A 25,423-nucleotide genomic window follows, 5' to 3' on the forward strand; every position below is an offset into this window, starting at 1 on the left:
TTGTACTGGTGCCATTTTGGCTAATGATAGCTCTTTGCTGTGGTTGTAAATATACATCTTGATAATGCGTCATGGCCAAGATATGAAACTATGAATGCATTTGAGAAGAGTGTGGATACATTCCTGAATGGTATACACACAGATTGTCAGAAGCACTGCAAGTAGGTAGCATCAAGGGAGGAAACTCATCTGAAGATTTAGGTTACAGCGTCCTCGAACTGGCTGGTAGCAGGTCTCACACTTTTCCTATAGCTCTTGCCTCTCGTCTGTCAAATGAGGGCATTAGACCAGATGAACCCTAAGATCCATGTGTTTTGCTCAGACCTTTTGAGATTGGTGCCATCGTTTCTAACAAAATTCTCCTAGTGTTAACCGTCCTAAATAAACATGAGCTGGAAGGATTATTAGCCTGATGCTGAGAGGTGGGTTTTATGTGTTTTTGAATTATCAGCATGTTCCAGAAAGGAAGGATTGACACTGGATTAATCTAGGAAAATAAAGTACAAATAAAATATTTGGGGGCACCTGGGTGGCTCAGTCGGTTAAGTGTCTGCATTTTACTCAGGTCATAATGCCAGAGTCTTGGGATCAAGCCCTGTGTATGGCTACGTGCTCAGTGGAGACTCTGCTTCGCCCTCTGCCCCTCCCTGTGCTTACGCTCTCTCTGTCTCTCTTTCTCTCTCTCAAATAAATAAATAAATGAATAAAACCTCAAAATTTAAAAAACAGGTAAAAACAAACAAAACAAAACAAAACAAAATTTGACTGAAAACCAGAACGAGCGGGTCAGACACCAAGAACTCCAGGACTTTGGAAGGTGATAAGGGAAGGAGTCTCTCAAAGGAGTCCTCACAATTTAAAGGTCTGAAGAATACAAATTTTTAAAAAAATTTTATTTATTTATTTGTCTCAGGCTCCCTGCTGAGCAGGGAGTGGGATGCAGGACTCAATCCCAGGACCCTGAGATCATGACCTGTGCTGAAGGCACATAACAGACTGAGCCATCCAGGCATCCCTGAAGAACACGGATATTTTTCATCCCATTCAAAGGAAACAGGCTTCTTCTCAGTCAATACCAAGTAACCCACTCTTGCTCAGGAAGAGAGAATGTGGGGGGGAGGGGAGGAAAAGAGCATGTGTTTGGGTCATTTCATATTTTTTATATGTAGGTCAGGAAGCAAAATCCCTAAGTTCAGGGTAACACACAGCAAAAACAAACTGCTAAACTAGATTGATTTTGCATTTTCTGTTCTTTTCCAGCAGGTCTTTGCTTCCTGAAAGGAAGGGCTGATGCTGATTAATTGACAAAAACACATTTGGAACGATAAAGTACTTCCCACACATTCCTGGCCATCCAGGCACTTAGCAGTTGACATTCTTCTCTCTCCGACACCCACCTCCCTCCTCAACAAGGTCCGAAGTCCTCATTAGGACACAACAAAATCCTTATCCTTGCTGGGGTCAGGAGTCACGTTTTAATAAATAAAACATCTGGGGTGCCTGGGTAGCTCAGAGGGTTAAGCCTCTGCCTTCGGCTCAGGTCATGATCTCAGGGTCCTGGGATTGAGCCCTGCATTGGGCTCTCTGCTCAGTGGCGAGCCTGTTTTCTCCCCCCCCCCCCGCCCCGCCCCCTGTCTGCCTCTCTGCCTACTTGTGATCTCTGTCTGTCAAATAAATAAAATCTTTAAAATAAATAAATAAATAGATAAAACATCTTAATCTAATGAAAAGAGCTGGGGCCTGGGAGTCAGTGATTTCAGACTCTCCCATTAACTACTTCACTCCTTCATTTGCTAAATGTATTATTGAGCACTTACTGTGTACCAGGCATGCAGAAGGGAATCAAGCCAAGTCCCTGTCCTGGAGATTTTTTTCTAGTGGAGGGGAGATAGACAGTAAAGAAGTCAAGGTAGAGTTTGGCAAATGGAGATGAGAGCTATGGAGGAGATTGGGGAGTGTGGCAATGGGGGTGAGGTAAGGGGTTCTTAGAAGTGACTTATATCAGAATCACCTAGGAGTAAGACTCTTGTTAAAATACAGACTGAGGGGCACCTGGATGGCTCAGTGGGTTAAAGCCTCTGCCTTCGGCTCCAGTCATGATCCCAGGGTCCTGCAATCAAGCCCCGAATCGGGCTCGCTGCTCAGCGGGGAGCCTGCTTTCTCCTCTCTCTCTGCCTACTTGTGATTTCCGTCTGTCCAAATACATAAATAAATAACACATAAAATAAAATACAGACTGATTAGGGGCGCTGGGGTGGCTCAGGAGGTTAAAGCCTCTGCCAGGGTCCTGGGGTTGAGGCCGGAAATGGGCGCTCTGCTCAGCAGGCAGCCCGCTTCCCCCGACCCGCTGCCTGCCTCTCTGACTACTCATGATCTCTGTCTGTCAAATAAATGAATAAAATCTTAAAAAAAAAAATACAAACTGATCCAAAACAAAAGAAATCAAGACAATTTGGTGTACACTCCCCCCGAGTTTCCGATTCAGTAGGTCTTCTGTGGGGACTTGAAAAGCTGCATTTCTGTCCAAGTTCCCAGGTGACGCTGATGCTGTGGGTGCAGGGACCATACTTTGAGAACTACTGGGGTAGATCATCTAGGATGTCCAGGGAAGTCGTCTTTAATACTACGATACATACGCAGGGACGGAAGTATTCCTTGTAGACAACAAAAAGCAGGAGCCCCTTGGAGTTTTTGAGAAATAGCAAAGGGGCCAGGGTGGCCAAGATGGGAGTAGGGAGGGGAGGAAAGATCACACAGGCTTGATGACTAATGTAAGCACTTTGGTTTTTATCCCAAATGAGGCAGAGAGACAGGAAAGGATTTTGAGCAGGGGACTGATACAGTCTGTTGAAAGTGTTAGGCAAATGTAAGGTATGGCTCTCCTTAGCAATGATGATGACTTTTAGCACCTTGTGATACAATTCATACTTATTTCTTCTTTTGGATTGGTAAATGCATGGCAAGGAAAGCAAGGAAGGCCTGAAATTGTTTTGACAATTACTACAGACGCCAAAAAATTCCTCACCCCTTCTGCCATGTGACGATGCAATGTGAAGATGGCTGTCCGTGAGCCAGGGAGCCGGCTCTCCCCAGACACCAGATCTGAGGTCACTTAGATCTTAGACCGCCAGCCACCCGGCCTGTGAGAGATACCTTTCTTTCTTTTACAAACCGTCCAATTATGGTATGCTGTTACAGCAGCCTGACTTAATACAACAACATACTGAATTTCATATTTTTTTAAGATTTTATTTATTTATTTGACAGTCAGAGATCACAAGTAGGCAGAGAGGCAGGCAGATAGAGAGATGGAAATAGGCTCCCTGCTGAGCAGAGGGTCCAATGCGGGCCGATCCCAGGACCCTGAGATCATGACCTGAGCTGAAGGCAGAGGGTTTAACCCACTGAGCCATCCAGGTGCCTCCTGAATTTCACATTTTGAATCCTATTTATAGAACCCATTTAACTGAATGTTGATAAACAGTTACTTTTTCCCTCAAAATAGTTTACTTTCCTGTGCCCCATTAGATTTTAAAATCTCCAAAGGTAGGGGCCATATGTGCAGATAGTGTGTATTTTGCACACAAAGTCTTACTTACGATTGTTTCTGCATCCTCTGTGCCTCATATTCTTTTTTTTTTTTTTTTTTTTTTAAGATTTTATTTATTTACTTGTCAGAGAGAGAGAGAGAGGCAGGCAGGCAAAGGGCAATGAAGACTCCCCACTGAGTAGGGAACCTAATGTGGGGCTCAATCCCGGACTGGGATCATAACCTGAGCTGAAGGTAGATACTTAACCAACTGGGTCACCCTGGCACCTCTGTACCTCATATTCTGTGAGGCATAGTAAGTCCTCAGTTGTTTTTTAGAAAGATGAATGAATGAGGGGCACCTGGGTGGCTCAGTTGGTTAAGCATCTGCCTTTGGCTCAGGTCATGATCCCAGGCTCCTGAGATGGAGCCCCCACATTGGGCTCCCTGCTCAGTGGGGCGTCTGCTTCTCTCTCTTTCCCCTGTCCATTCTCTCTTCCTATCTCTCTCTCTCAATTAAACAAATAAAATCTTAAAAAAAATGAATGAATGAAATATTTGTTTCTACATAGAACTGTACATCAACAATGAAACCACATTTGTATGAAGAGTTTCTTTTGCCCATTTTTTTATTTGATTCTCTGAATATTCCTGTTTGTTAAGATCAATTATTTTCTCTTTTTGTTGTTGTTGTTGTTGTTGGAATATAGTTGACACGCAGTGCTACATTGATTTTAGGTATACAACTTAGAGATTGGACAAGTTTACGCATTACGCTGTGTCTACCACAAGCAGAGCTACTATCTATCCCGGAACATTGCTATTACAATATCATTGACTATATTCCCTACTCTGTGCCTTTTATCCCCAAGACTTTTCATTCTCTTTTTCAAAGGAGGACAAAAAGGCCCTAAGAGGTGAAGTAGTGTGACGATGCTGTATGGCTGGTAAGGAGCTGAGGTGGGTCTTCAGCCAGTCCCGACATCAGAGCCCAGAGTCTTTCCACTATATCATGCTCCTCTATCACTGAGCTTATGTGAAGGATAGTGTTTACAAGTTATTAAAATGAAATTGTCTCTGACAGAAATGTTCTAAAGTTGAATTATGATGATGGTGTGCAATTCAGTAAATAAACTAAAATCATTGAAACCTGTACTTAAAATGAATGAACTTTGTGATTATATAAATTATTTCTCAATAAAATTGTTTTATTTTATTTATTCATTTGAGAGAGAGGGAGCAGGAGCAGAGGGAGGGGCAAAGGGAGAGGGAGAAGCAGAAGCAGAGCAGGGAGCCAGAAGCAGGGCTCTATCCCCGGACCCTGGGATCACAACCTGAGCTGAAGGCACACTCAACCAACTCAGCCACCCAGGTGCCCCAATAAAATTGTTTTAAAAAATAAAATTATCTCAACTACTCATCCCTCTTCCCAAATCATTGTAAATCTTTTGGCAAGATGCCATTAAAATCTCAAATTCCTTTCTAAAGCCCTCAAGTCACTAAGTTACCATGTTTTTATATGGATTAAGATGATCTCCTTGACCAAATTCTAGCCACACTCACCTGGGCCCTCTATTCAACTAGACCTCAACCTTGGTCTATAAAGGCTTGAACAAAATACTAACATCTTTCTTCCTTTCTTTCTTCCTTCCTTTCTCTTTCCTTTTTTTTTTTTTTTTTAAGATTTTATTTATTTATTTGAGAGAGAGCATGTGTGAGGGGAGGAGCAGAGGGGGAGGGAGAGGACAAGCAGACTCTGTGTTAAGCATAGAGGCATGCTTGGGCTCCATCCCAGGACCCTAAGATCATGATTGAAGCTGAAATCAAGAATCAGACACTCAACCCACTGAGCCGTCCAGGCTCCCTAATACTAATATATTTCTAACAGCTCAGGGTCACATCCTTAGGATGACCTTGCCTCCCCCTTAAAGTGCCTGACTGAGAAAACTCAAGTCTGCTAAGAGAGTTTACTATTTGTTGCAGCCAACACCTGAAGATAATTCCCCTGTCTCCTGGCCTCTGTGGATGGGTAGGAGCCTGGCTTCCATAAGAATCAGCTAATAGGGTGCCTGGGTGGCTCAGTGGGTTAAGCCGCTGCCTTCGGCTCAGGTCATGATCTCAGGGTCCTGGGATCGAGTCCCGCATCGGGTTCTCTGCTCCGCGGGGAGCCTGCTTCCTCCTCTCTCTCTCTGCCTGCCTCTGCCTACTTGTGATCTCTCTGTGTCAAATGAATAAATAAAATCTTTAAAAAAAAAAAAAAAGAGTCAGCTAATAAAGCCAGAGGGGTTTCACATGGACCAGCCCCCCCTTTCCTACATTTTGTAATTTTTCACTTCTCTGACTCTACTGAATCTTCATTCACATCCCTCCCTATTCCTTTATTCTCCGTTTAAAATGTCCAGTCACCTCTGTACAAGTTCAAGTTTAATTCAGTTCACACTGAGCTCTTCCTAAAGATTTTATTTATTTATTTGATAGACAGAGATCACAAGTAGGCAGAGAGGCAGGCAGAGAGAGAGGAGGAAGCAGGCTCCCTGCCGAGCAGAGAGCCCGATGCGGGGCTTGATCCCAAGACCCTGGGATCATGACCCAAGCCGAAGGCAGAGGCTTTAACCCACTGAGCCACCCAGGTGCCCCGCACACTGAGCTCTTTCTGATTACAATGGTATATCACTGATTAAAATGTCCTTACCTCTTTAATTAGTGCCCAACTTGTTCATCTTTGACAATATGTGCAAAGAATATACATTGTCTCACATATACAGTTAATTTGATTTACGCATTGGGCATCCCATCATGTTTAGTGACATTTTAAGTCATGACTGTGTTGCTAGAAATCACATGATTACTTTTGAGTTCCCAAAGCTGAAATAACCTCTTTCTAAGAAAAAAATAGTGAAAAAGAAGTTCTTAGGGCACCTGGGTGGCTCAATTGGTTGAGCAGCTGCCTTCGGCTCAGGTCATGATCTCCAGGTCCTAGGATCTAGTCCCACATCAGGCCCCCTGCTCAGCAGGGAGTCTGCTTCTCCCTCTCATGCTCCCTCTCTCTCATTCTTTCGCTCTCAAATAAATAAATAAAGTTAAAAAAAAAGAAGTCCTTAGACTCCAGCAGGGAGAAGAGGATATCATTCATATTGCTCTGACCACTATTTTGCTTCTCCATGTTCCTGATTTATTTATCGTGTACTTTTGGGGGGTTTGTTTTTTGGTCTTGGTGTTAATTTGTTTTGTAGTTTGTGGTTCTAAAGTTTGAGTTTGAGAATTGAAGAGTAATTGATTACTACCTCAAACAGGATAAAAATAGCCATGAAGAATGATCTTGAGGAGGTTAGGTATCTCGTCTCCCTTCTGTGCTGTACAGAAAGCATAGGGTGTTATACTTTCCTCATTGAAAATAATTAAATTTTTGAAATAACCCAGAGGGAACTTTTTAAGGGGTGGGAGAGTAAGGTTTATTGTGGTTAAATATATATAACATGATATTTTCATTTTAACATTTCATAAGTATACAATTCAGTGGCATTGAATACATCCACAATGTTGGGTAACCATCCACTATCTATACCTAGAAGTTTGTTTGTCTGTCTGTTTGTTTGTTTGTTTTTAAAGATTTTATTTTATTTTTTTATTTATTTGACAGAGATCACAAGTAGGCAGAGAGGCAGGCAGAGAGAGAGGAGGAAGCAGGCTCCCCGCTGAGCAGAGAGCCCAGTGCAGGGCTCGATCCCAGGACTCCTGGAATCACGACCCGAGCCGAAGGCAGAGTCCTTAACCACTGAGCCACCCAGGCACCCCTACCTAGAAGTTTTTTGTCATCTCCCAACAAAAACTCTGTACCCATTAAACAACAATTCTCCCCTGGGGGAGAAAAAAACAAAAAACAAAAAACAATAACAATTCTTCCACCTGCTTCTCTCCCTAGGTCCTGGTAACCTCTATTCTTTCTACCAGAGAGAGCATTTTAAATACAAGATTCTTATTTTATTTTCAGTTTGTTTGTTTGTTTTAGCAATCTCTACACCCGGTGTGAGGCTCGAACTTACAACCCCGAAATCAAGAATCGTGTGCTCTTCTGACTGAGCCAACCAGGCACTCTTTAAAGACTAGGTTCTTATAATTTAAGTTTTGAAACTGTTCAGGAAAGCATTTTTATGTACCTTATCCTTAGGGGTGAGTCTGACATTTACCAAGCCTTTTATACACTGTATTCTGATGTCAAAGCTGGCAAAACGGCTGTGCATGAGATGCGTATCACGGTTGGCCTTTGGTCTTCAACCCTGGTTCCTGACACAGCTCCTAAGCTCTTTGGGATTTCCTGGGTGGAAGGATGTTTTCTGATCTTATTGGGAAATACCTGGTGGGCTCCTGGAGAGCTTCAGCACAAGGGCTGGTTACCAGAAAGACCAAACCACAATTAGAAGGTGGCACTTTCGGCCCCACCCCCATCTGGGAAGGGGAGAGGGGCTGGAAATTGAGTTAATGATTGATCATTGATTGTTGTGATGAAACCTTCATAAAAATCCAAGAAGTTTGGAGACCTTGCTCTATGAATCTCTTTAACTGGCTACTCATCCTTATTTTTTACTGTAGCCTCTATAATAAGCCAGTAAACTAGGATGCCTGGATGGCTCGGTCATTTGGGCATCTGCTTTTGGCTCAGGTCATGATCTCAGGGTCCTGGGATTGAGCCCCGTGTCTGGCTCCCTGCTCGTTTGGGAGTCTGCTTCTCCCTCTGCCTCACTCCCCAACTCGAGTTCTCTCTCTAGCTTGCTCTGCTCTCTCTCTCTCTGAATTAAATTTAAAAAAAAAATTTTTTTAAAATAAATAAATAAAAATAAACGAGTCAACTTAAATAAGTGTTCCCCTGAGTCCTTTAAGCCATTTTAACAAATTATCAAACCCCTCAAAGGTTTATGGAGAACTCATCTGGCTGGTTGGCGTCTGAAGCTGGAGGCAGTCTTGTGAGACTGAGCACTTAATCATGGGATCTGATGCTGATTCCAGGTAGATAGTGTCTGGGTTGAACTGAATGGGATGGGAGGGTGTTCAGCTGGCCTCAGGAAAACCCACATATGTGGTGTTAGGGTGAAGAAAATGCAGTGTAAGAGTGAAGGAAAATGGGGCGCCTGGGTGGCCCAGTTGTTGGGCATCTGCCTTTGGTTCAGGTCATGGTCCCAGGGTCCTGGGATGGGGCCCCACATTGGACTCCCTGCTAAGCGGGAACCTGCTTCTCCCTCTCCCACTCTCCCTGCTTGTATCCCTTTTCTCACTGTGTTTCTGTCAAATAAATATATAAAATCTTTTTTAAAAAAAGGTGAAGGAAAATGGGAATTTGTTCTCAGACATCAAATAACATGAAAACAACAACGTATTATTTGGAAGCCTTTTTTCCCCTATATCATTTACTGTGGGCTGTTCAAGGCCAAAGAACATATTAATTTCCATCATTGGCTTCTATTCACATCCTCTTGGCCAGTTCTTCATTTCTCCCTCTAACATGTTGAGTGCCACACAGAAGGCTATGAGAATGTTTGACTACCGCAGCGGAGGACTGAACCTTCATCGGAGGCCACCCCCATGCTTGTGCTTTGTGGTCGTGCTCCTAGTGGGTTTTTTTCTCAGCCATTCCCAAGGAGAAGTTTTCAGAAAACATTTATCATGACAACTTTCATACGTCTTTAAAACTCAGTAGCTCAATGGGTTAAAGCCTCTGCCTTCGGCTCGGGTTGGGTCGTGATCCCAGACTCCTGGGATCGAGCTCCCGCATCAGGATCTCTGCTCAGCGGGGAGCCTGCTTCCTCCTCTCTCTCTCTCTCTGCCTGCCTCTCTGATCTCTGTCTGTCAAACAAATAAATAAAATTTTTAAAAAAACAAAACAAAACTCACAGGCCCTATTGCACCTCCAAGAGCCCCGGGGTGGACCACAGGCCCCTCCCTTCCTTGGCGCCATGTGGAAAAAAAGCAGAATCTTACTTGATTCCATGAAATTCAATAGTGAATATTAACAATGTATTAAGAATAATATATTTTACGTTAAGTCGTTCATTGAGCTCAGCATATACCTCTTTTGTAACCTCTACCAAAGGTTGGCAAAGGACCTGAGAGGAAGTGTTTTTGGCTTTGCCGGCCCTGTGGTCTCTGTTATACCTAAGCAACTAAGTCACTGTAGTTCCCTAGCAGCCATAGATGATACAGGAATAATGAGTGTGGCTGCGTCCCAAAGGACACTGAAAGTAAAATTTCATATAATTTTCATGTCACAAAAAGTTATTCTTCTTTTGATTCATTTTCAAATTTTTAAAAATGCTTAGCTCTCAGGCTCAACCACACTGAGCAGTTGGATTTGGCCTGTGGGCTCCAGTAGTTTCCCCACCTCTGTCCTCTACTAATATATTGTTTGCACTGAGGTCTTGATAGCTTATTCAGACCCAGTGAGTTTCACAGTTGATGAAATCCTAACACTTCATTACGATGTCATGTTCCACTCATATTTGAACAGTGAAAGTTCTGATCAAAAAACAAGATCTTGGGCGCCTGGGTGGCTCAGTGGGTTAAGCCGCTGCCTTCGGCTCAGGTCATGATCTCAGGATCCTGGGATCGAGTCCCGCATCGGGATCTCTGCTCAGCAGGGAGCCTGCTTCTCTCTCTGCCTGCCTCTCTGTCTACTGTGAACTCTCTCTGTCAAATAAATAAATAAAATCTTTAAAAAAAACAAACAAGATCTTACTCAAGTTCTTGTCCTTTAAGATAGGACTAGAAACTGCACTTGAAGGAACAGCCTTGCTCATTATTCTTTTCCAATAACTCATTTTTTCAAGTTACTCACACCATGGGTCCCCCATTAGGCATGACCTCATCCTCTGTACCCTCCAAATCCATTCACACTTTAACCCACTTAATCGCTTTTCAACTTTATCTTCATCAGTGTTGAACTACCCCAGTACAGGAAAAGTAGTTTTGTAATAACCTCATTAAATAGCTAAGGTTTTTGTTGGTGGTGTTTTCTTTTTAAGCTGAAACATTACTCAATTTGTGTGGCTTATGTTGCAACAGGGAGAGTTTGGTGAGTCAATATGACCTCATGAGTAGCTTTCATTAAAATTCAAACTAGTTGGTAATTTGGAGAATGAGAATACAATAATATAGGCAATTGGAGTTTACTGCCTATTGAGTGCTTTGATAGGTTCCGTGGAGACCGAAAAGAACGGTACCTATAAGGAGCTTACAGTTCATTGGGAAGGATAAGATGAATGTACAAGAAACCACAATGAATTCATTATTAATTCATTGAGAACTCCCAGTTGCCACAACTAACTGCATTATATATCATATCATTTGGTGCTAACATAGAGCAGGGATAATTTCTTCTTCCTACTACCCTCCTAGGTTCTCAGGCTTGATCCCTGTAAATTAGACCGACAAAAGGCAGACTGACAGGAGGAAAGCCTGCAGGTTTTATATAACTCCATTTGTGTGTGACATGGGAGCCTCGTAAAGAAATGAAGGCCTGAAGAAACAAAGCTAGGCATTTTTATACTAGGTTTGATAAAGAGTGGAAAGTTGGAGGAAAATGTCATAGGACAAAAGAGTATGAGCTTAACTGAGTGGGGGAACGTGGCAAGGCCTGTTCAGATTCCTCTCTACATTCCTCTGCCTTTGAAGATAAAGATAGTCCTTTCCTTCCTTTTCAGGGAGGGTGCTTCTTGCTGGAGGGTCTTCTGACCTGCTTCAGGGAAGAAGGTGTTGGTCAGAAAGTCTTTATACCTGCTGCTTCTGGAACTCCTTCAGTTTGAAATATTCAGTAATGCTAAGGCGCCACATTTGGGGGTAGTATGCTCTGAACCCTGTCATTTGCAACTATTAAATGAGTTAGTGTAACCATTTCACAGGTGAGGACACTGAGGCAATGAGAAAATTTTTTCAAAAGATTTTATTTATTTATTTGAGAGAGAGAGAGAGAAAACATGAGCAGGAGTGGGGGCAGAGGGCGAAGCAAGCTCCCTGTTGAGCAGGGAGCCCCAAGTGGGGCTCTATCCCAGGACCCTGAGATCATGACCCTGGTTGGGGGGGACCCAGCTGTTTAACTGACTGAGCCACCCAGGTGTCCTGGCAATGAGAAATTTTTTTTAATATAGATTTTATGTATTTATTTGAGAGAGAGTGCTAAAGTGAGAGAGATCAGAGGGAGAAAGAGAAGCAGATTCACTGCTGAACAGAGAGCCCGATACGGGGCTTGATCTTACGTCCCTGAGATTGTGACCTGAACCAAAGGCAAAGGGTCAATTGACTGAGCCACTCACCTGCCCCAGCAATGAGAAATTTTAAAAAAATCACTCAAAGTGGCAACTCACAAGTAACTGACTCCAAAGCAAATTCTTTTGCCCCTTTACCTCTCAGATTATCTAGTTTAATCTCCTGATTAACATGGAGTTAACACGGAAAAAAAACTCTATTAACATAGAGTTAACATGGAGAAAATAACTTATTTCCGAATTCAATGACCTATGAATAGCTTTGCTAGATTCACTTTACTGAGAATAATGTGTTTAGGCAAAAAGGTCATGCTGATAGAAGTTCATGCCAGACAACCAGTCCTACAGGAATATGTTTCGTATGGAGCTAAACACTGTATAGAAAACACACCTATGTTAAAATTAGAAACATTTTATCTGGTGGCGCCTGGCTGGTTGGCTCAGTAGGAAGAGTAGGCAACTCTTGATGTTGGGGTTATGAGTTCAAGCCCCACATTAGAGGTAGAAATTATTTCAGTAAATAAAAATAAACTTAAGAATTTTTAAATCTAAATTTAATTACAATTTTAAAATAAAACTACAGTGCTAGAACCCATGAAGGAAGGTAGACATGTGATTTAATGCCTGCATGTTTGCAGAGATCATTTAATGCAGTCTCCAGAAGACATGACAAGAGGCCTCTAAGTTTTGTTTATTGGTGAATGGAAAGAAACCAGAATGTCTCCTACTTAGATTTTTTAAAGTCTTGGCTCCTTTTATTGGGGTCTATGCTGATAGCATTATCAATAGGTTAAGGCCAAGCTGCCGCCAAGATATTCAACCAGCCTGCTTAGTACTATGCTACATACTCAAACTCTTAGGAATTAGAATAAAGGGCTCAGAGGATGACCATCCTCTGAAGAGCTTTGTCCAGAGAAATAGTGAGGTTAGGAAATAATACTTTAGGCACAGAAAGGACAAAGAGGAAGGGAACCCAGCCGAGGGGAGGCCAGCAAAACTCATCAAGATTATGTTAACACATGGTGTGATTCACAGGTAACAAAGTACTTAAGTTATTTTTCTTTTAAGTTTATCTATTTGTTTATTTTGATAATCTCTATACCCAACTTGGGACTTGAACTCATGACCCTGAGATCAAGTGTTGCATGCTCTTCTGACTGAGCCAGCCAGGTGCCCCTGTACTTAGGTTATTCATTTTATTTTATTTATTTATTTATTTATTAAAGATTATTTATTTATTTATTTATTTATTTGACAGAGAGAAATCACAAGTAGATGGAGAGGCAGGCAGAGAGAGAAAGAGGGAAGCAGGCTCCCCGCTGAGCAGAGAGACCCTTGCGGGACTCGATCCCAGGACCCTGAGATCATGACCTGAGCTGAAGGCAGCGGCTTAACCCACTGAGCCACCCAGGCGCCCCTAGATTATTTTTTTTAAAGATTTTATTTATTTGTCAGAGAGAGAAAGAGAGCACAAGCAGGGGGAGCAATAGGCAGAGGGAGAGGGAGAGGCAGGCTCCCCGCTGAGCAAGGAGCCTGATAGGGGGCACTTGATCTCCAGGACCTCAGGATCATGACCTGAGCCAAAGGCAGACACTTAACTGACTGAGCCACCAGGTGTCCCATTAGGTTATTTTTTTAAAACAGATCTTCTGGGGCACCTGGGTGGCTCAGTCAGTTAAGCTTCTACTTCTGCTCAGAATATGAGCCCTGGGGTCCTGGAATGGAGTCCTACTTTGACCTCCAACCTTGGCTCCTTGCTCAGCGGGGACTCTGCTCCTCCTTCTGCCACTAGCTCTCTCCCTCTCCTATGGAACACCCCCTCCTACACACACACACTCTCTCTCTCTCTCAAATAAATAAATAAAAGCTTTAAAAAATAAAATAAAATAAATCTTCTACTGAGTGAGAGGATATGGGAATTCTCGGTACTATCTTGGCAAATTTTCTGTGAATCTAAAATTATTCCAAAATACAATTAAAAAAAATCTTTTAATAACATCTTCACTATTTCTCGCTTCCTTTGGTGGGGAGGTATGAAGCAACTCCCTTCCCTAACAATGGTTTCTATAAGCTCCAGGAAACCCTACCAGGCATTTACCATTAGAAGTAAAACCATGGGAAAGTACCCCAACAAGTAAACCATCCTATGTGTAAACATTAATCAGTATCTGTTCCCACTTGGGAATGAATTTTAGTTTTCTGGGTGTTTTTTTTTTTTTTTTTTTTAAGATTTTGTTTATTTATTTGACAGAGAGAGAGATCACAAGTAGGCAGAGAAGCAGGCAGGTGTGGGGGGTGAGGGGTGGGAGGAAGCAGGCTCCCTGCCAAGCCGAGAGCCCCATGCGGGCCTCGATCCCAGAACTCTGAGATCATGACCTGAGCCGGAAGCAGAGGTTTAACCCAGGCGCCCAAATTTTAGTTTTAATTTTATTTGTATTGTTAGTGTAATGAACTTTTTCTAGCTCATCTATAAAACAGACTATTAAAGATTCCATTATTGGGGCACCTGGGTGGCTCAGTGGGTTAAGCTGCTGCCTTCAGCTCGGGTCATGATCTCGGGGTCCTGGGATCGAGTCCCGCATCGGGCTCTTTGCTCAGCAGGGGGCCTGCTTCTCTCTCTCTCTCTTTCTCTGCCTGCCTTTCCATCTACTTGTGATCTCTCTCTGTCAAATAAATAAATAAAATCTTAAAAAAAAAAAAAAGATTCCATTATTTACATTTTTAAACAATTTAGACCTTATGCTAACAAGGAAAGGGATAGGGTTATAACAGACACATTCTAATGACTTACATAGGTAAAACCCAAGTATTTCCTTGAGATCCAAACCTAACAGAAGAGCTTAATTACCAAAGTGAAGTCTTTAGAGAATTTCCAACTCTTTCCAGTAAATGATTTACAAAGAGATAAACCTTTGTTAAGGGTAAATGAACATTTATTTACTGAGGCCCAAGTGTTTTACAAATGCTGTCTCATTTCATTTTCAGAAAAGGGCCTGGCGGTGTGATAGCTATTTTCCAGTTTGCTGAGAGAGAACAAGGATTCAGGGACATTAACCTTTTATAGATCTGCAGCTAATAACAGGCTTGGATCCTCAGTCTGACAGATTCCAAAGCCTTTTGCCACCCCCCACAGGAGGTTTAACAAGAACTGTAACACTATCCTCCTTATCTGAAATGACATTCTTCCTCCGGTCTACACTGGAGTTCCATATATTGGTATCACTTTTTGGATATGTTAGAGAATGGTGTAATTATGGAAACAAACTAAAGCGAAAATTCTTGATTCGTCTTCCATTTTATGACTTTAGTATCCAAGAACAAAAACAAAACAAAAACAAAAACCCAGCAGTTACACAAGACAGAAAACAAATTCTCAAATAAACTGGTAATGCTAAGTATGTCCCACAGAAAATTAATGCAAAATGTTCCTCAGGAGAGAAAAAAGCCCTTTTTTGGTGAAATAAGTTTGAGAAATTTGGCATACTATCTCTACTGGGATATTAGCACTGGACATTAGCTTAGTAAAGGCTCTGAAAAGTCCTATAATCAAAAATCTTTTGGGGGCGCCTGGGTGGCTTAGTTGTTAGGCATCTTCCCTTGGCTTAGGTCATGATCCCAGAGCCCTGGGAACTCCCACATCTGGCTCCCTGCTCTGCAAGAAGCCTGCTTCTCTCTCTCCCACTCCCCCAGCTTGTGTTCCCTCTCTTGCTGTCTTTCTGTCAAATAAATAAGTAAAATCTTTAAAAAAAAATTTTTTTTCCCATCCCACTGTTGTGCCCAAGTTTTTGCGTCTGAGAGACCACCAAGGAGCCAAGCACCGATGCAATCACATGAGGGTTTATTCGACAAGCTTAAACTTAGGACCCAGGATAGCCGAAACAGCGGAGTAAGGACTTGGACCCTGAGCTTAGTTAAGGCAAGGATATTTATGGGTTCCTGTTCCTAAAGCAGGGTGGGGGTCTCTGGAACCAAAGCAGGGTGAGGGTCTTTAGAACTAAAGTAGGGTGGGGCTTCTGGAAGTAAAGTAAAGTAAGGAAAGCTCAGTCCTTGGGCACAGGGGTCTGAGATGGCTGTACTTATGCTAAGGCTAAACCTGAGGTGGGATGGCCTTAATTTTTCTCAGCCTCCATACCACCGAAGTGATTGCTAAATTTTAGTGCCATGCAGTGTTTCTTCTTCTTCTTCTTCTTCTTCTTCTTTTTTTCCATGCAGAGTTAAACTGAGGTCAATGACTAATATACATTAATATTACCCAGGATATAGGCTTACACTGCAAATTTTGGAGCCTTGCCCAACCTCAGATCCATTGGGTAACAGTCTCTGGGGAGTGGCCTGGAAATCTGCCCATTGAACCAGCTTCCCCAAGTAATTCTATATACTTTCAAGCATGAAAAAAAAACAGTTGGTATTTTTCAATTCTCTATCCACACTTCTAAACTCATGCTTTCCCGCCTCTGTTGCTAAGAACTCTCACCATTGATCACTTTGGTGGAACTTTGTGGGCAGCCTTGAACTCCAGGTTGCTAGGGAAGCGAGAGTTTCCAGTTTAGAAATGCAAATAATATCAGTCACCGGAGTTAGGCATTCCAGATCACTCCTAAATGCAAACCGGCACAATTCCTTAGCTTTTACCTTTCATTGTTTCAGTTGGCTCCTGGGACAGATGAATGTACTTGGCCTTGTTAGGTAGTTGAGAAGCTTTCAATACTTACTAATGCCATCTACGATATAAATGTTTTCCACCTCTCCTTCCCTTTCATCTGCTTTCATTTTTTCTTCCTCTTTAGGGTCCCTTTTTCCTCTCCAGAAGTCCTAGAAAGTGATACACTGAAATGTTAACATTGGTTGTCTCTAGTTAATCGGGCTTTTAATTCTTAAAAGAAAAGGGGATTTTCTTTTTCTTTCCCCCTACTTTCTACTTTCAGGTTTGTCAATGTTAAATCAGTCAGTAACATTGTGTATGACGGGGCACCTGAATGGCTCAGTTGGTTAAGCGTCTGACTCTTGGTTTTGGCTCAGGTCACCTTCTCAGGGTTGTGGGACTGAGCCCCATATTGGGCTCAGATCTCAATATGGAGTCTGTTTGTCCCTCTCCCTCTGCTCTGCCCTCCCTCCTCCCAGCCCGCATGCGAGCATGCTCTCTCGCTCGCTCTCAGATCAATAAAATCTTAACAAAACACACGTGTATGAGAATGGAACTATCTATGGAGGGAACCCCCAAACCACCGGCCACTTAAAAGGAGGGGGAGCAATTGCTTTGTATCTTTGTGTTTCTTCACCTGTTAAGTGTATTTTTTGAAAACAGCAAAGGAAAATTATAACTCTTTCTTTAGTTGTTTCTCTCTCTCTCTCTCTCTCTTCTTCTTTTGCCCTATTTCCCTCTTTCTCTTGCTGGTCCCATCTTCTCCCCCCAGCTGTGAATTCTGTTAGGGAAGCAGCTGGATGGCACTTGCTGGAATGAAAGACTCACTGTCTGGTCTGGCTCTGTAAGTATAGACCACACTGCATTTATGTATAGCCTCTTTCTCCTGGAGGATTGAGATTCCTCTTTATTATTCCACTGCTATTTTTAACATCCCTACAGGGTATGGAGAAAGCCAGTCCTTGCATCTTTGAGCCTGTCCTAAATCTCCGGTTTCCCTTGGATCCTATAACACAGATCATCTGCAGGTGGTTTAAAGAACGTGGTCTTAGAAAATAATTTCATTTCTTTCTTTCTTTCTTTTTTTATTTTTTTAAGATTTTCTTTATTTGTTTGAGACAGACAGAACACATGTTGGGAGGAAGGGACAGAGGGAGAAGCACACTCCCCACTGAACAAGGAGCCCCATGTGGGGCTCAATCTCAGGACTCTGGGATCATGACCCCAGGGGAATGCAGTTGCTTAAAGACTGAGCCACCCAGGTGTCCCAATATTCATCTCCTACTAAAGGAGCCAGACCTCTGTTATGAAAGGCCTTGGGGAAAGCAGGAAAATAGGTGTATATTGATTTGTTTGGGGGGAAAGGTCTTATCCTTGTCTTCATCCTCTAGGCATGAATGAAGAAAGCCCCAGAGCGTGACCAGCGCAGGACCTCCCGGCAGAGGCGAAAACCCCTGCAGGCTCGGATGCTCCAGGCTCTCAAGCCCCGGGCCAAGCAGCCTTGATAATTTCCCTCATTGCTCTAGAGACTGTTAATTTTTCAGTCAGTACTTGAAACCAGGCTCTAATTGTACACCGAGCGCAGAGGGAGAGGCTCAATCAGCCCCAGGAGAAGGCGCTGCACGGCCTGGTTGGCCTTGACTGTCACCAAGAGGGCTGCCGGCTGCCCTTGAGCTGCTCTTGAGAGCGGAAAATGAACACCCCGGATGCGAAACCGCCGCAGCAGCCTTGCTGTGCCTTTCTCTGTAATAGGGAAATTAACGTGGACTCTAAAGGTAGTGCTCATTTTTAGGTATATGGGTATTACTGTAGCTCTCTCAAGCCAAGGCTTTTCCTAGAACAGTGTGAAAACCTCATTGAAGTATTTTGAACTAGTACTAACAGCAGAAGTCCCTTGAGTCTTCAGAAAAATGGGAAAATCGTTTTAGGCCTTTTCACTCTGATATGTAGCTATGGGGGTACATTTACATTATAGTTGTTCCTCGTTTCTAAAGGGCTCCCCCTCTATCAAGCTACTAAGGGTAGAGATTTCAACCACACTTGCCCTCAACTTTCTCTTGATTTGGGATTACTCTTTTACATTAGAGGCTAGTGGGAGAGAGTTCAGTGACACACAGAAAGTTTGTTTTATTTTTATTTATTTTTAAGATTTTATTTATTTAAGAGAGAGAGAGTGAAAGCACGAGATGGAGACAGTCAGAGGGAGAAGCAGACTCCTGGTGGAACTAGGAGCCTAATGCAGGACTCAATCCTGCGACTCTGGGATCATGCCCTGAGCCAAAGACAGTTGCTTAACAAACTGAGCCACCCAGGCACCCAGAAAGTTAGTTTTAATCTGGGTTTTAGGTTGATAGGAATAATTGCAACTTGAATTGCCCAGTATGCTTATAAACCGAAAGTAGAGAGATTGGAAGCCTCACTGTTTGCTACATTTATATGTAAGAAAAAAACCTAAGTGAGACCAGATCTCTAATCAATAGTAACTTGTATGCTGACTTGTTCCTGTTAAAAGAACTAAAGAGTAGCTGAGTGAACTCTCTGGTGTTCCAATTCTTTTTTTTTTTTTTTTTTCTTAAAGATTTTAGTTATTTATTTGACAGAGAGAAATCACAAGTAGATGGAGAGGCAGGCAGAGAGAGAGAGAGAGGGAAGCAGGCTCCCTGCTGAGCAGAGAGCCCGATGCGGGACTCGATCCCAGGACCCTGAGATCATGACCTGAGCCGAAGGCAGCGGCTTAACCCACTGAGTCACCCAGGCGCCCTGGTGTTCCAGTTCTTAAAAAGAAATCCATAGGCCCCAAATGGCGTCACTTAACCGAAGTCACCAAACTGGGGCTTAATACCGAATCTAATTGCAGTTTCAACCTTCCTCAGAAATGTAGTCTTAACTATTGTCAGTCAAGAATTTTCTGATCAGTGCCAATGAGGTAATCTGTTACTGTAATACCCATATACCTAAAAATGAGCACTACCTTTAGAGTCCACGTTAATTTCCCTATTACAGATGCCTTGGGCATCCCTCAGTGGAGGATAAGTAATTCACCTAGTAAGAGTCGTTTCCCCCCATCCCTGCCCTTTCGCCTAAGGGAAAGTGACCTTGCCTGGAACAATTCTTTCTTTTCTTTCACTAATAATAGTCTTGTCCCCCTCCTTCCTATAAAAACCTTCCATCTTGTACTACTCCTCTAAGCCCTCTCTACTTGCTAGATGAGATGCTGACCGGTTCTTGAGTTGTTTAAGAAAGCCAGTTAGATATTCAAATTTACTCAGTTGAATTTTTTCTTCTTTAACAGAAAGAACGGCTACGGGTGTCCTCCGCCCGCCTTAATCCACCCAGCATGTCCGCAGGCAGTGTCCTTCGCATTTTCGGAAACACAGAGACCAGGGCCTTCATGGGCGTGGGATGACGGCACCGAAGGAGACAAGGGTGAACATGAAGTGGTAAGTATTTTAATACGGCATTAATGGGCTGGCTACATCCCCCTTTCTCAAAATAGGTGATTTCTGGGCACCTCAAGGACAAGATGACACGCAGTGCATAGGACTGAGCTGAGCAAGCTGTCTTGTTCTACCCAGCAGAGCTGCCATGAGCGGGGAGAAAAGCCACAGTCCCTTGGGCAGGGGTGGGAGGGGGCGGGGGGTGGGTGGGTGGGTGGGGGGGATGGGGATGGGGAAGCAGAGCAGACCTGGGGGCCACGGGAAGCATTTCACCTCCATGGAAGACAAAGGCTGATTTATTTTATGTATTTTTTTCTCCACTGATTCTTTTTTTAAAGATTTTATTTATTTACTTGACAGACAGAAATCACAAGTAGACGGAGAAGCAGGCAGAGAGAGAGGGAAGCAGGCTCCCCGCTGAGCAGAGAGCCCGATGCAGGACCGGAACCATGACCCGATCCCAGGACCCTGAGATCATGACCTGAGCTGAAGGCAGTGGCTTAACCCACTGAGCCACCTAGGCACCCCTTCTTCACTGATTTTGACCTGTGCTGTCACGGTTCTCTTCTTTTTCCATCCTCATTTCCCACTCAATTCCTTCCTATCTCCTCACTAAACAAAAACGATAAATGTGCCGTGCTTGAAGTCCTAGACTGGGCTGCGCAGTCTGGGCTTGGTTTGTAAGGTGCTAGAATCTAGTGTTCCACTTGGTCTTACTTTCCTCTGGACAGAAAAATATAAGGCAAGCCTCCCACTTTCTATCCTTATCTCTCACTTTCCTTGTCTAAATCGTTGTTCGAATGGTAACCAATTTGACCTAGAACCTGATTTTTCTCCATGTTGACTCCTGGCATTAACGAAATGAACAGAAACGCAACGTTCCATTGATCTAGAATCCATGGCATTGTCACAGAAACCAGGAAAAGCCCCCAAGTAGTATTGGAACTTTGAAGATTTTTTAAAAAAACATTACATGGTTGTAGGCCTAAAACATTCTGTGAGGGAGATACTCTTGTTGGTCATTTTAAATACCAGGGAAATGAAGATGTGAGGATTGAGGTGATTGTCTAAGTTTTCCGCAACACAAAGTGCCAGAACGAAGAGTCGATGCTGGTCCTTGACTCTTAGTCCTGGACCCTGCCCACACCACCATCACCGCTAGGTTTTTCAACAGACAGTACACATGACAAAATACCATGTTTCCTTTTCTTTTTAAACCACTTAACCTTTGGATTAACCAATCTCCTGCTGTCTTTTGCTTTGTGTTTTCATACCATCCTGTCCTCCAGAGGGGGAATGCTTACATTCTTTGAGTAACCTCTGTACCTAAGCACCCAAATGCTATGTTTAGGGACAGATACTTTTACTCTTAACAAGAAAACTCAGTGGCTATTTCAGGTGAAAAAGGGTGCTTTGTCAGCAGATAGAAATGGAGAGAATCAGGCACCCAAAGGTGAAATAAGAGAGTGAGCAGTTGGGGCGCCTGGGTGGCTCAGTCGGTTGAGTGTCTGCTTTCCACTCGATTTCATGATTCCAGAGTCCTGGGATCGAGTCCTGCATTGGGATCCCTGCATGGCCAGGAGTTTGCTTCTCCCTTTGTGCACAATCCCACTTGTGCTCGCTCTCTTTCTCTCAAATAAATAAAACCTTAAAAAAAAAAAAAAAGAACGAGCAGTTTCTAGAATTTTCTACTTCTCTCCTTCAAGAACTGCTAATTATTTTTGCTTATAACCATAATAGAAATGAGAGACGTTCCTTTAAAAAAAAAAAAAAAGCAACACCTAAAAAACACTTGCTTTACTCTTCAAAGTCTCCTCTTAAATTTCTAACCCACTTTCACCCAATTTCTAACCCTATTTCTGTTACTGGGATGGGCAGAGGCAGATTTTATATATGATAATTATAGTTATATAATTTTCTGTGCAAAATTAAAAATGGCTTATGGTAAAGTCAAATTCAAATAGCTAAGGATCAAAATCTCAGGAAATGCCCTAATCCAGGCACTCCTTTACCTTTGTCTTCCTGATACTTGTCTGTTGCATTTCAGAGGGAGCAACTAAGTGTTAGTGCTAACAGCTCAAGTTTCATCTCTAAAGTTTAGATTTTCTAAATCATGGAAGCCTTTAACATTTTAACCATTGACCCCAGACATTTGACAAATATCTCTTTGTAACTGGAAATTTATCATGGCTACTTAGAAAATAATCATGTCCACAATATTGTTCACCTGCCACTGAAAATTTTCAGAGGGACTGAGTTTATCTAATAGTGCATGAGTACCTAGTATAGCCAGGAAACAATCTGGGTCTCCTTAAGAACACTCTAAGGGCAATAACCTCAGTGATCTTATCAGGTGGATGGGCTCCTGGGTGGCTCAGTCAGTTGGGCATCTGCCTTTGGCTCTCCATTTGTGATCCTGGCGTTGGATCGAGCCCAGCGTCAGGTTTCCTGCTCAGCTGCTGATCCCTCTGCCTTTGCCTCTCTCCCTGCTTGTGTTCTCTCTCTCTCTCTTAAATAATTAAATTAAAAAAAAAAAAATACGGCATTTCCCTTCTGTGACTTATTTGTCAATCAGGAAAATGCAAAGACAGTATGTATCTGAAATTTCGTGATATATTTGAGAGGGTGGAAAGGAATGATAATTATCATGGTGAAGAATAGTTACATCTGTTGTAAAAATCTTCAAAGTACTGAATCAATGTTCTTGAAAAGATGGGATGGATTCCTCCAAGAGGGAATGAATTTCCTGTTAATGGAGGCATTCTAAAACAAGAAAGACAATCAGTTGGCCAGGATGTTAGAGGTCGATGAATAGTATTAAAAAAGAAACAACAGATCCAAAATGGAGTCACTAGTGGTAAGACCCACACCAACAAACCAAGACTTAATACCTAAATTAATTACAGTTTCAGCCTCTCCTCCAGAATGTGACCTTTAACTAGTCAATCTGGAATTAACTGATTAGCACTAGTGAAGTAATCGACCCCCCCCTCCCATGAGGGGCTCGATCCTATGACCCTGAGATTATAACCTGAGCCAAAGGCAGACGCTTAACCGACTGAGCACCCAGGTGCCCCCTGCAGTATGAGTCATTGAGTTCATCAGGGACAAGTAATCACTAAATTAAAAAAAAAAATGTGCCTGTAATCTATCCCTTTTAATAATCCATTATAAATCTTCTCAAGATTTATAGTCAAACTCAGTAATGTCAATGATTATTTGAATTTGGTTAAGAGTAGAAAAGAGGGTGCTCTCCTGAAGTTAGAAAATGGGAATGGGTCTTATCAAAATTAGGCTTACAGAGGGGTGCCTAGCTGGCTCAGTGGGTAGAACATGCAACTCTTTTTTTTTTTTAATTTTTTTTTTTTAAAGATTTTATTTATTTATTTGACAGACAGAGATCACAAGTAGGCAGAGAGGCAGGCAGAGAGAGAGAGGGAAGCAGGCTCCCCGCTGAGCAGAGAGCCCGATGCGGGACTCGATCCCAGGACCCTGGATCATGACCTGAGCCGAAGGCAGCGGCTTAACCCACTGAGCCACCCAGGCGCCCAGAACATGCAACTCTTGAGTGTTGATCTTTAGTTCATGAATTTAAGCCCCACGTTGGGCCTAGTGCTTATGTGTAAAAAATGAAAAAAAAAAAAAAACAAAAAAACAAAAACTAGGCTTATAGAAAAGTGCCACCAGACATTTGGAATTTGTGATACAGATCCTGGGTTTTAATCAATGATTACAGGTAAAACCATCTTTTTCTCCTCCTATAAAAGGGGAGAAATATCTCTCAGTGTTTCTTACTCTGTGACCTATCCAAATATCCAAATGGTTTAGGTAAACATATGCTCCAAGAACTAATAAATCAAGATCTCTGGGATGGGACCCAAATCTGCATTTCAATCAAATACCCCAGGAAGTTTTGATACCAAGATTTGAGAAAGCTACATCTAATCAGTAAATAAAATGTATTTGACATTAGTTCTGCTTTGTCAAAAACTATCAGTTTTTAAATTATTTAAGTAATTTTTGACAAAGAAATTGCTTTGAAATTTGTCACATAATAACCTTTATATCCTGGGACATCTGGGTGGCTCAGTCAGTTAAGCATCTGCCTTCAGCTTAGGTCATGGTCCCAGGGTCCTGGGATGGAGTCCCACATGGGGTTCCTTGCCCAGTGGGTGGCCTGCTTCTGGTCTCCCTCTGTCTGCTACTCCCCCTGCTTGTATGCACTCTCTCGTTGACAAATAAATAAATCTTAACAAACAGGGGTGCCTGGGTGGCTCAGTGGGTTAAAGCCTCTGCCTTCGGCTCAGGTCGTGATCCCAGAGTTCTGGGATTGAGCCCCACATCGGGCTCTCTGCTCAGCAGGGAGCCTGCTTCCTCCTCTCTCTCTGCCTGCCTCTCTGCCTACTTGTGATCTCTGTCAAATAAATAAAATAAAATAAAATAAAAAACAAACAAAACAAAATAAACCTTTGTATCCTGAGAGCCTAGTGTAGTATTTGATTTTTGTTTGTGTGTGCAAAAAGGTGATTTTATTAAAGCACAGGGACGGGACCCGTGGGCAGAAAGAACTGCCTAAAATAGTGTTGGATTCTTAACAGATGCTCTTAAATAGTAAATAGATATTTGTTGAATAAATGCATGAATGGTCTTATGGATGATCTTCTTGGAAATAAAGTTGATTCCCAAATTAAAATGGACAAATACGACTAAGAGTTATCTTTAGGTCTTCTAAAAAGTACCAACATGGACATACTTTGCTGCCTTGACAGGGCAAATGCTATTTAAATAATTACTAGCCAAATTCATAAGATATGGTATGGGAGGCTGTGTGCAGGAAATGGACTATGGAAAACAATCATAATCCTAAGGTCAGTTTTTTGGAGGAGACAGAACTGAACTGAGTTCTAGATGCTTAGTTTATAATAAGCAAAGTGGAGAAGCAAAGCTATTTCAGGGAGGACAAGTGTCACCTTAGGCCAGAAACAGTGGGAGAGCTGCTTGATTAAGCTGAGAATGGGAAGTCTCAGGGAATAAAATGGGGAAGGGAGTGAGCTCAGATCATGGAGAGCCGTGAAGGTCCACAGAAGTATAGACTTGACCCAGTAGCAAATAAGGAGCTGCTGAGGGTTTTATAAGGTGAATAACCTGAGGAAAATAATGTTTAAGTAAGTTAGCCGGGAAATGCCAATAGTAAAATTGGTTTCCTGCTTATTGGGGGCCTGATCTGTGCCAGGCACCAGGCTTGGCCAACAGTCCTAAGAGAAAAAGAGTTACTGTTCTCACTTAACAGTATTATAAAATGAGACCGAGAGATCAGGTGCCTGGTTGAGCGAAAGAGTTAGTAAAAGGCTAAGCAGGTATCCACACGTGGGTCTGTGTCCCCCAGATTTTCTCTTAAGAGCAGGTATTGATGAAGTATGGTGCACCAGCCAAATCCAGCCCACTGCCTATTTTTATACAGCCCTCATGGTAAGAACAATGTTTACATTTTTAGAGGGGAGGGGAGGAGTGCTTGGGTGGCTCAGTTGATTAAGCGTCTGCCTTTGTCTCAGGCCATGATCTT

Source organism: Mustela lutreola, chromosome 6, assembly GCF_030435805.1.
Source record: "Mustela lutreola isolate mMusLut2 chromosome 6, mMusLut2.pri, whole genome shotgun sequence".
Classification (NCBI taxonomy): domain Eukaryota; kingdom Metazoa; phylum Chordata; class Mammalia; order Carnivora; family Mustelidae; genus Mustela; species Mustela lutreola.